Source organism: Heterodontus francisci, unplaced genomic scaffold (genome assembly GCF_036365525.1).
Source record: "Heterodontus francisci isolate sHetFra1 unplaced genomic scaffold, sHetFra1.hap1 HAP1_SCAFFOLD_420, whole genome shotgun sequence".
Lineage (NCBI taxonomy): Eukaryota > Metazoa > Chordata > Chondrichthyes > Heterodontiformes > Heterodontidae > Heterodontus > Heterodontus francisci.
This window is the reverse complement of record NW_027141975.1, coordinates 216,171-228,378: the sequence shown is the minus strand read 5'-3', so window position 1 is coordinate 228,378 and position 12,208 is coordinate 216,171.

Sequence of the window (12,208 nt, the reverse complement as noted above, 5' to 3'; positions counted from 1 at the left end):
CTCCTCTTTACACTGCTGCCTCTCTTTGTTCCTGCCATTTACCCTGCTGCCTTTCTGTGTTCCTGCCCTTTACACTGCTGCCGCTCTGCGTTCCTGCCCTTTACACTGCTGCCTCTCTTTGTTCCTGTCATTTACACTGCTGCCTCTCTGTGTTCCTGCCCTTCACACTGCTGCCTCTCTTTGTTCCTGCCATTTACACTGCTGCCTCTCTCTGTTCCTGCCCTTTACACTGCTGCCGCTCTGCGTTCCTGCCCTTTCCACTGCCGCCTTTCTGTGTTCCGGCAATTTGCACTGCTGCCTCTCTTTGTTCCTGCTCTTTGCACTGCTGCCATTCTGTGTTCCTGCCATTTACACTGCTGCCTCTCTTTGTTCCTGCCCTTTGTGCTGCTGCCTCTCTGTGTTACTGCACTTTACACTGCTGCCTCTCTGTTTTCCTGCCCTTTACACTGCTGCCTCTCTGTGTTCCTGCCATTTACACTGCTAACTCTCTGTTTTCCTGCCCTTATCATTGCTGCCTCTCTGTGTTCCTGACATTTACACTGCTGCCCTTCTGTGTTCCTGCTCTTTACAATGCTGCCTCTCTGTGTTCCTGCTCTTTACACTGCTGTCATTCTGTGTTTCTGCCCTTTACACTGGTGCCGCTCTGTGTTCCTGCCCTTTACACTGCTGCCTCACTGTGTTCCTGCTCTTTGCACTGCTTCCGCTCTGTGTTCCTGCCATTTACACTGCTGCCTCTCTATGTTCCTGCCCTTGACACTGCTGCCTCTCTAATTTCCTGTCCTTTCCACTGCTGCCTCTCTGTGTTCCTGCCATTTACACTGCTGCCTCTCTGTGTTCCTGCCCTACACACTGCTGCCTCTCTGTGTTCCTGCTCTTTACACTGCTGCCTCTCTGTGTTCCTGCACTTTACACTGCTGCCTCTCTGTGTTCCTGCCCTTTACACTGCTGCCTCTCTGTGTTCCAACCATTTACAATGCTGCCTCTCTTTGTTCCTGCCATTTACGCTGCTGCCTTTCTGTGTTCCTGCCCTTTACACTGCTGCCGCTCTGCGTTCCTGCCCTTTACACTGCTGCCTCTCTTTGTTCCTGTCATTTACACTGCTGCCTCTCTGTGTTCCTGCCCTTCACACTGCTGCCTCTCTTTGTTCCTGCCATTTACACTGCTGCCTCTCTCTGTTCCTGCCCTTTACACTGCTGCCGCTCTGCGTTCCTGCCCTTTACACTGCCGCCTTTCTGTGTTCCTGCCCTTTACACTGCTGCCGCTCTGCGTTCCTGCCCTTTACACTGCCGCCTTTCTGTGTTCCGGCACTTTACACTGCTGCCTCTCTGTGTTCCTGCCCTTTGTGCTGCTGCCTCTCTGTGTTACTGCACTTTACACTGCTGCCTCTCTGTCTTCCTGCCCTTTACACTGCTGCATCTCTGTTTTCCTGCACTTTACACTGCTGCCTCTCTGTGTTCCTGCTCTTTGCACTGCTGCCTCTCTGTGTTCCTGCCCTTTACACTGCTGCCTCTCTGTGTTCCTGCTCTTTACACTGCTGCCTCTCTGTGTTCCTGCCCTTTGCACTGCTGCCCCTCTGTGTTGCTTCAATTTACACTGCTGCCTCTCTGTGTTCCTGCCCTTTACACTGCAGCCTCTCTGTGTTCCTCCTCTTTACACTGCAGCCTCTCTGTGTTCCTGCCCTTTACACTTCTGCTGCTCTGTGTTCCAACCATTTACACTGCTGCCTCTCTGTGTTCCTGCCCTTTACACTGCAGCCTCTCTGTGTTCCTCCTCTTTACACTGCTGCCTTTCTGTGTTCCTGCCCTTTACACTGCTGCCGCTCTGCGTTCCTGCCCTTTACACTGCTGCCTCTCTTTGTTCCTGTCATTTACACTGCTGCCGCTCTGCGTTCCTGCCCATTACACTGCCGCTTTTCTGTGTTCCGGCACTTTGCACTGCTGCCTCTCTTTGTTCCTGCCATTTACAATGCTGCCTCTCTGTGTTCCTGCCCTTTGTGCTGCTGCCTCTCTGTGTTACTGCACTTTACACTGCTGCCTCTCTGTCTTCCTGCCCTTTACACTGCTGCATCTCTGTTTTCCTGCACTTTACACTGCTGCCTCTCTGTGTTCCTGCTCTTTGCACTGCTGCCTCTCTGTGTTCCTGCCCTTTACACTGCTGCCTCTCTGTGTTCCTGCTCTTTACACTGCTGCTTCTCTGTGTTCCTGCCCTTTGCACTGCTGCCCCTCTGTGTTGCTGCAATTTACACTGCTGCCTCTCTGTGTTCCTGCCCTTGACACTGCTGCCTCACTGTGTTCCCGCTCTTTACACTGCAGCCTCTCTGTGTTCCTTCACTTTACACTGCTGCCTCTCTGTGTTCCTGACCTTTACAATGCTGCCTCTCTGTGTTCCTGCCCTTAACACTGCAGCCTCTCTGTGTTCCTTCATTTTACACTGCTGCCTCTCTGTGTTCCTGCCCTTTCCACTGCAGCCTCTCTGTGTTCCTTCTCTTTACACTGCAGCCTCTCTGTGTTCCTGCACTTTGCACTGCAGCCTCTCTGTTTTCCTGCTATTTACACTGCTGCCTCTCTATTCCTGCTCTTTACACTGCTGCATCTCTGTGTTCCTGCCATTGACACTCCTGCCTCTCTGTGTTCCAGCCCTTTACACTGCTGCCTCTCTGTTTTCCTGCACTTTACACTGCTGCCTCTCTGTGTTCCTGCCCTTTACACTGCTGCCTCTCTGTGTTCCTGCTCTTTGCACTGCTTCCTCTCTGTGTTCCTGCCCTTTACACTGCTGCCTCTCTGTGTTGCTGCAGTTTACACTGCTACCTCTCTGTGTTCCTGCCATTTACACTGCTGCCTCACTGTGTGCCCGCTCTTTAGACTGATGCCGCTCTGCGTTCCTGCCATTTACACTGCTGCCTCTCTTTGTTCCTCCCATTTACACTGCTGCCTCTCTGTGTTCCTGCCCTTTACACTGCAGCCTCTCTGTGTTCCTCCTCTTTACACTGCAGCCTCTCTGTGTTCCTTCACATTACACTGCTGCCTCTCTGTGTTCCTGACCTTTACAATGCTGCCTCTCTGTGTTCCTGCCCTTAACACTGCAGCCTCTCTGTGTTCCTGCACTTTGCACTGCAGCCTCTCTGTGTTCCTGCCCTTTACACTGCTGCCTCTCTGTGTTCCAGCCCTTTACACTGCTGCCTCTCTGTTTTCCTGCACTTTACACTGCTGCCTCTCTGTGTTCCTGCCCTTTACACTGCTGCCTCTCTGTGTTCCTGCTCTTTACACTGCTGCCTCTCTGTGTTCCTGCCCTTTACACTGCTGCCTCTCTGTGTTCCTGCTCTTTACACTGCTGCCTCTCTGTGTTCCTGCCCTTTACACTGCTGCTTCTCTCTGTTGCTGCAGTTTACACTGCTGCCTCTCTGTGTTCCTGCCATTTACACTGCTGCCTCTCTGTGTTCCTGCTCTTTCCACTGCAGCCTCTCTGTGTTCCTTCATTTTACACTGCTGCCTCTCTGTGTTCCTGCCCTTTCCACTGCAGCCTCTCTGTGTTCCTTCTCTTTACACTGCAGCCTCTCTGTGTTCCTGCACTTTGCACTGCAGCCTCTCTGTTTTCCTGCTATTTACACTGCTGCCTCTCTATTCCTGCTCTTTACACTGCTGCATCTCTGTGTTCCTGCCATTGACACTGCTGCCTCTCTGTGTTCCAGCCCTTTACACTGCTGCCTCTCTGTTTTCCTGCACTTTACACTGCTGCCTCTCTGTGTTCCTGCCCTGTACACTGCTGCCTCTCTGTGTTCCTGCTCTTTGCACTGCTTCCTCTCTGTGTTCCTGCCCTTTACACTGCTGCCTCTCTGTGTTGCTGCAGTTTACACTGCTACCTCTCTGTGTTCCTGCCATTTACACTGCTGCCTCACTGTGTGCCCGCTCTTTAGACTGATGCCGCTCTGCGTTCCTGCCATTTACACTGCTGCCTCTCTTTGTTCCTCCCATTTACACTGCTGCCTCTCTGTGTTCCTGCCCTTTACACTGCAGCCTCTCTGTGTTCCTCCTCTTTACACTGCAGCCTCTCTGTGTTCCTTCACATTACACTGCTGCCTCTCTGTGTTCCTGACCTTTACAATGCTGCCTCTCTGTGTTCCTGCCCTTAACACTGCAGCCTCTCTGTGTTCCTTCATTTTACACTGCTGCCTATCTGTGTTCCTGCCATTTACACTGCAGCCTCTCTGTGTTCCTTCACTTTACACTGCAGCCTCTCTGTGTTCCTGCACTTTGCACTGCAGCCTCTCTGTGTTCCTGCCCTTTACACTGCTGCCTCTCTGTGTTCCAGCCCTTTACACTGCTGCCTCTCTGTTTTCCTGCACTTTGCACTGCTGCCTCTCTGTGTTCCTGCACTTTACACTGCTGCCTCTCTGTGTTCCTGCTCTTTACACTGCTGCCTCTCTGTGTTCCTGCCCTTTACACTGCTGCCTCTCTGTGTTCCTGCTCTTTACACTGCTGCCTCTCTGTGTTCCTGCCCTTTACACTGCTGCTTCTCTCTGTTGCTGCAGTTTACACTGCTGCCTCTCTGTGTTCCTGCCATTTACACTGCTGCCTCTCTGTGTTCCTGCTCTTTACACTGCTGCCTCTCTGTGTTCCTGCCCTTTACACTGCTGCCTCTCTGTGTTGCTGCAGTTTACACTGCTGCCGCTCTGCGTTCCTGCCATTTACAATGCTGCCTCTCTTTGTTCCTCCCATTTACACTGCTGCCTCTCTGTGTTCCTGCCCTTTACACTGCAGCCTCTCTGTGTTCCTCCTCTTTACACTGCAGCGTCTCTGTGTTCCTTCACATTACACTGCTGCCTCTCTGTGTTCCTGCCCTTTACAATGCTGCCTCTCTGTGTTCCTGCCCTTTCCACTGCAGCCTCTCTGTGTTCCTTCACTTTACATTGCAGCCTCTCTGTCTTCCTGCACTTTGCACTGCAGCCTCTCTGTGTTCCTGCCATTTACACTGCTGCCTCTCTGTGTTCCAGCCCTTTACACTGCAGCCTCTCTGTGTTCCTCCTATTTACACGGCTGCCTCTCTATTCCTGCTCTTTACACTGCTGCCTCTCTGTGATCCAGCCATTTCCAATGCTGCTTCTCTGTGTTCCTACCATTTACACTGCTGCCTCTCTGCGTTCCTGCCCTTTACACTGCTGCCGCTCTGTGTTCCTGCCATTTACACTGCTGCCTCTCTATGTTCCTGCCCTAGACACTGCTGCCTCTCTGCGTTCCTGTCCTTTACACTGCTGCCTCTCTGTCTTCCTGCTCTTTACACTGCTGCCTCTCTGTGTTCCTGCTCTTTACACTGTTGTCTCTCTGTGTTCCTGTCCTTTACACTGCTGCCTCTCTTTGATCCTCCCATTTACACTGCTGCCTCTCTGTGTTCCTGCCCTTTACACTGCAGCCTCTCTGTGTTCCTCCTCTTTACACTGCAGCCTCTCTGTGTTCCTTCACTTTACACTGCTGCCTCTCTGTGTTCCTGACCTTTACAATGCTGCCTCTCAGTGTTCCTGCCCTTAACACTGCAGCCTCTCTGTGTCCCTTCATTTTACACTGCTGCCTCTCTGTGTTCCTGCCCTTTACACTGCAGCCTCTCTGTGTTCCTTCACTTTACACTGCAGCCTCTCTGTGTTCCTGCCCTTGACACTGCTGCCTCTCTGAGTTCCTGCTCTTTACACTGCTGCCGCTCTGTGTTGCTCCTATTTACACTGCTGCCTCTCTGTGTTCCTGCCCTTGACACTGCTGCCTCTCTGAGTTCCTGCTCTTTACACTGCTGCCGCTCTGTGTTGCTCCTATTTACACTGCTGCCTCTCTGTGTTCCTGCCCTTGACACTGCTGCCGCTCTGCGTTCCTGACCTTTACACTGCTGCCTCTCTGAGTTCCTGCTCTTTACACTGCTGCCGCTCTGTGTTGCTCCTATTTACACTGCTGCCTCTCTGTGTTCCTGCCCTTGACACTGCTGCCTCTCTGTTTTCCTGCCCTTTACACTGCTGCCTCTCTGTTTTCCTGCCCTTATCATTGCAGCCTCTCTGTGTTCCTGACTTTTACACTGCTGCCTCTCTGTGTTCCTGCCATTTACACTGCTGCCTTTCTGTGTTCCGGCCCTTGACAATGCTGCCTCTCTGTGTTCCTGCTTTTTACACTGCTGTCATTCTGTGTTCCTGCCATTTACACTGCTGCCTCTCTGTGTTCCTGCCCTTAACACTGCAGCCTCTCTGTGTTCCTTCATTTTACACTGCTGCCTATCTGTGTTCCTGCCATTTACACTGCAGCCTCTCTGTGTTCCTTCACTTTACACTGCAGCCTCTCTGTGTTCCTGCACTTTGCACTGCAGCCTCTCTGTGTTCCTGCCCTTTACACTGCTGCCTCTCTGTGTTCCAGCCCTTTACACTGCTGCCTCTCTGTTTTCCTGCACTTTACACTGCTGCCTCTCTGTGTTCCTGCCCTTTACACTGCTGCCTCTCTGTGTTCCTGCTCTTTACACTGCTGCCTCTCTGTGTTCCTGCCCTTTACACTGCTGCCTCTCTGTGTTCCTGCCCTTTACACTGCTGCCTCTCTGTGTTGCTGCAGTTTACACTGCTGCCTCTCTGTGTTCCTGCCATTTACACTGCTGCCTCTCTGTGTTCCTGCCCTTTACACTGCTGCCTCTCTGTGTTGCTGCAGTTTACACTGCTGCCGCTCTGCGTTCCTGCCATTTACAATGCTGCCTCTCTTTGTTCCTCCCATTTACACTGCTGCCTCTCTGTGTTCCTGCCCTTTACACTGCAGCCTCTCTGTGTTCCTCCTCTTTACACTGCTGCCTCTCTTTGTTCCTGCCATTTACCCTGCTGCCTTTCTGTGTTCCTGCCCTTTACACTGCTGCCGCTCTGCGTTCCTGCCCTTTACACTGCTGCCTCTCTTTGTTCCTGTCATTTACACTGCTGCCTCTCTGTGTTCCTGCCCTTCACACTGCTGCCTCTCTTTGTTCCTGCCATTTACACTGCTGCCTCTCTCTGTTCCTGCCCTTTACACTGCTGCCGCTCTGCGTTCCTGCCCTTTCCACTGCCGCCTTTCTGTGTTCCGGCACTTTGCACTGCTGCCTCTCTTTGTTCCTGCTCTTTGCACTGCTGCCATTCTGTGTTCCTGCCATTTACACTGCTGCCTCTCTTTGTTCCTGCCCTTTGTGCTGCTGCCTCTCTGTGTTACTGCACTTTACACTGCTGCCTCTCTGTTTTCCTGCCCTTTACACTGCTGCCTCTCTGTGTTCCTGCCATTTACACTGCTAACTCTCTGTTTTCCTGCCCTTATCATTGCTGCCTCTCTGTGTTCCTGACATTTACACTGCTGCCCTTCTGTGTTCCTGCTCTTTACAATGCTGCCTCTCTGTGTTCCTGCTCTTTACACTGCTGTCATTCTGTGTTTCTGCCCTTTACACTGCTGCCTCTCTTTGTTCCTGCCCTTTACACAGCTGCCTTTCTGCGTTCCTGCCCTTTACACTGCTGCCGCACTGTGTTCCAGCTCTTTGCACTGCTGCCATTCTGTGTTCCTGCCCTTTACACTGGTGCCGCTCTGTGTTCCTGCCCTTTACACTGCTGCCTCACTGTGTTCCTGCTCTTTGCACTGCTTCCGCTCTGTGTTCCTGCCATTTACACTGCTGCCTCTCTATGTTCCTGCCCTTGACACTGCTGCCTCTCTAATTTCCTGTCCTTTCCACTGCTGCCTCTCTGTGTTCCTGCCATTTACACTGCTGCCTCTCTGTGTTCCTGCCCTACACACTGCTGCCTCTCTGTGTTCCTGCTCTTTACACTGCTGCCTCTCTGTGTTCCTGCACTTTACACTGCTGCCTCTCTGTGTTCCTGCCCTTTACACTGCTGCCTCTCTGTGTTCCAACCATTTACAATGCTGCCTCTCTTTGTTCCTGCCATTTACGCTGCTGCCTTTCTGTGTTCCTGCCCTTTACACTGCTGCCGCTCTGCGTTCCTGCCCTTTACACTGCTGCCTCTCTTTGTTCCTGTCATTTACACTGCTGCCTCTCTGTGTTCCTGCCCTTCACACTGCTGCCTCTCTTTGTTCCTGCCATTTACACTGCTGCCTCTCTCTGTTCCTGCCCTTTACACTGCTGCCGCTCTGCGTTCCTGCCCTTTACACTGCCGCCTTTCTGTGTTCCTGCCCTTTACACTGCTGCCGCTCTGCGTTCCTGCCCTTTACACTGCCGCCTTTCTGTGTTCCGGCACTTTACACTGCTGCCTCTCTGTGTTCCTGCCCTTTGTGCTGCTGCCTCTCTGTGTTACTGCACTTTACACTGCTGCCTCTCTGTCTTCCTGCCCTTTACACTGCTGCATCTCTGTTTTCCTGCACTTTACACTGCTGCCTCTCTGTGTTCCTGCTCTTTGCACTGCTGCCTCTCTGTGTTCCTGCCCTTTACACTGCTGCCTCTCTGTGTTCCTGCTCTTTACACTGCTGCCTCTCTGTGTTCCTGCCCTTTGCACTGCTGCCCCTCTGTGTTGCTTCAATTTACACTGCTGCCTCTCTGTGTTCCTGCCCTTTACACTGCAGCCTCTCTGTGTTCCTCCTCTTTACACTGCAGCCTCTCTGTGTTCCTGCCCTTTACACTTCTGCTGCTCTGTGTTCCAACCATTTACACTGCTGCCTCTCTGTGTTCCTGCCCTTTACACTGCAGCCTCTCTGTGTTCCTCCTCTTTACACTGCTGCCTTTCTGTGTTCCTGCCCTTTACACTGCTGCCGCTCTGCGCTCCTGCCCTTTACACTGCTGCCTCTCTTTGTTCCTGTCATTTACACTGCTGCCGCTCTGCGTTCCTGCCCATTACACTGCCGCCTTTCTGTGTTCCGGCACTTTGCACTGCTGCCTCTCTTTGTTCCTGCCATTTACAATGCTGCCTCTCTGTGTTCCTGCCCTTTGTGCTGCTGCCTCTCTGTGTTACTGCACTTTACACTGCTGCCTCTCTGTCTTCCTGCCCTTTACACTGCTGCATCTCTGTTTTCCTGCACTTTACACTGCTGCCTCTCTGTGTTCCTGCTCTTTGCACTGCTGCCTCTCTGTGTTCCTGCCCTTTACACTGCTGCCTCTCTGTGTTCCTGCTCTTTACACTGCTGCTTCTCTGTGTTCCTGCCCTTTGCACTGCTGCCCCTCTGTGTTGCTGCAATTTACACTGCTGCCTCTCTGTGTTCCTGCCCTTGACACTGCTGCCTCACTGTGTTCCCGCTCTTTACACTGCAGCCTCTCTGTGTTCCTTCACTTTACACTGCTGCCTCTCTGTGTTCCTGACCTTTACAATGCTGCCTCTCTGTGTTCCTGCCCTTAACACTGCAGCCTCTCTGTGTTCCTTCATTTTACACTGCTGCCTCTCTGTGTTCCTGCCCTTTCCACTGCAGCCTCTCTGTGTTCCTTCTCTTTACACTGCAGCCTCTCTATTCCTGCTCTTTACACTGCTGCATCTCTGTGTTCCTGCCATTGACACTGCTGCCTCTCTGTGTTCCAGCCCTTTACACTGCTGCCTCTCTGTTTTCCTGCACTTTACACTGCTGCCTCTCTGTGTTCCTGCCCTTTACACTGCTGCCTCTCTGTGTTCCTGCTCTTTGCACTGCTTCCTCTCTGTGTTCCTGCCCTTTACACTGCTGCCTCTCTGTGTTGCTGCAGTTTACACTGCTACCTCTCTGTGTTCCTGCCATTTACACTGCTGCCTCACTGTGTGCCCGCTCTTTAGACTGATGCCGCTCTGCGTTCCTGCCATTTACACTGCTGCCTCTCTTTGTTCCTCCCATTTACACTGCTGCCTCTCTGTGTTCCTGCCCTTTACACTGCAGCCTCTCTGTGTTCCTCCTCTTTACACTGCAGCCTCTCTGTGTTCCTTCACATTACACTGCTGCCTCTCTGTGTTCCTGACCTTTACAATGCTGCCTCTCTGTGTTCCTGCCCTTAACACTGCAGCCTCTCTGTGTTCCTTCATTTTACACTGCTGCCTATCTGTGTTCCTGCCATTTACACTGCAGCCTCTCTGTGTTCCTTCACTTTACACTGCAGCCTCTCTGTGTTCCTGCACTTTGCACTGCAGCCTCTCTGTGTTCCTGCCCTTTACACTGCTGCCTCTCTGTGTTCCAGCCCTTTACACTGCTGCCTCTCTGTTTTCCTGCACTTTACACTGCTGCCTCTCTGTGTTCCTGCCCTTTACACTGCTGCCTCTCTGTGTTCCTGCTCTTTACACTGCTGCCTCTCTGTGTTCCTGCCCTTTACACTGCTGCCTCTCTGTGTTCCTGCTCTTTACACTGCTGCCTCTCTGTGTTCCTGCCCTTTACACTGCTGCTTCTCTCTGTTGCTGCAGTTTACACTGCTGCCTCTCTGTGTTCCTGCCATTTACACTGCTGCCTCTCTGTGTTCCTGCTCTTTACACTGCTGCCTCTCTGTGTTCCTGCCCTTTACACTGCTGCCTCTCTGTGTTGCTGCAGTTTACACTGCTGCCGCTCTGCGTTCCTGCCATTTACACTGCTGCCTCTCTGTGTTCCTGCCATTTACACTGCTGCCTCTCTGTGTTCCTGGCTTTACACTGCTGCCTCTCTGTGTTCCTGCCCTTTACACTGCTGCCTCTCTGCGTTCCTGCCATTTACACTGCTGCCTCTCTTTGTTCCTCCCATTTACACTGCAGCCTCTCTGTGTTCCTCCTCTTTACACTGCAGCGTCTCTGTGTTCCTTCACATTACACTGCTGCCTCTCTGTGTTCCTGCCCTTTACAATGCTGCCTCTCTGTGTTCCTGCCCTTTCCACTGCAGCCTCTCTGTGTTCCTCCTCTTTACACTGCAGCGTCTCTGTGTTCCTTCACATTACACTGCTGCCTCTCTGTGTTCCTGCCCTTTACAATGCTGCCTCTCTGTGTTCCTGCCCTTTCCACTGCAGCCTCTCTGTGTTCCTTCACTTTACACTGCAGCCTCTCTGTCTTCCTGCACTTTGCACTGCAGCCTCTCTGTGTTCCTGCCATTTACACTGCTGCCTCTCTGTGTTCCAGCCCTTTACACTGCAGCCTCTCTGTGTTCCTCCTATTTACACGGCTGCCTCTCTATTCCTGCTCTTTACACTGCTGCCTCTCTGTGATCCAGCCATTTCCAATGCTGCTTCTCTGTGTTCCTACCATTTACACTGCTGCCTCTCTGCGTTCCTGCCCTTTACACTGCTGCCGCTCTGTGTTCCTGCCATTTACACTGCTGCCTCTCTATGTTCCTGCCCTAGACACTGCTGCCTCTCTGCGTTCCTGTCCTTTACACTGCTGCCTCTCTGTCTTCCTGCTCTTTACACTGCTGCCTCTCTGTGTTCCTGCTCTTTACACTGTTGTCTCTCTGTGTTCCTGTCCTTTACACTGCTGCCTCTCTTTGATCCTCCCATTTACACTGCTGCCTCTCTGTGTTCCTGCCCTTAACACTGCAGCCTCTCTGTATTCCTCCTCTTTACACTGCAGCCTCTCTGTGTTCCTTCACTTTACACTGCTGCCTCTCTGTGTTCCTGACCTTTACAATGCTGCCTCTCAGTGTTCCTGCCCTTAACACTGCAGCCTCTCTGTGTCCCTTCATTTTACACTGCTGCCTCTCTGTGTTCCTGCCCTTTACACTGCAGCCTCTCTGTGTTCCTTCACTTTACACTGCAGCCTCTCTGTGTTCCTGCCCTTGACACTGCTGCCTCTCTGAGTTCCTGCTCTTTACACTGCTGCCGCTCTGTGTTGCTCCTATTTACACTGCTGCCTCTCTGTGTTCCTGCCCTTGACACTGCTGCCGCTCTGCGTTCCTGACCTTTACACTGCTGCCTCTCTGAGTTCCTGCTCTTTACACTGCTGCCGCTCTGTGTTGCTCCTATTTACACTGCTGCCTCTCTGTGTTCCTGCCCTTGACACTGCTGCCTCTCTGTTTTCCTGCCCTTTACACTGCTGCCTCTCTGTTTTCCTGCCCTTATCATTGCAGCCTCTCTGTGTTCCTGACTTTTACACTGCTGCCTCTCTGTGTTCCTGCCCTTTACACTGCTGCCGCTCTGTGTTCTGGCCCTTGACAATGCTGCCTCTCTGTGTTCCTGCTTTTTACACTGCTGTCATTCTGTGTTCCTGCCCTTTACACAGCTGCCTTTCTGTGTTCCTGCCCTTTACACTGGTGCCGCACTTTGTTCCAGCTCTTTACACTGCTGCCGCTCTGTGTTCCTGCCCTTTACACTGCTGCCTCACTGTGTTCCTGCT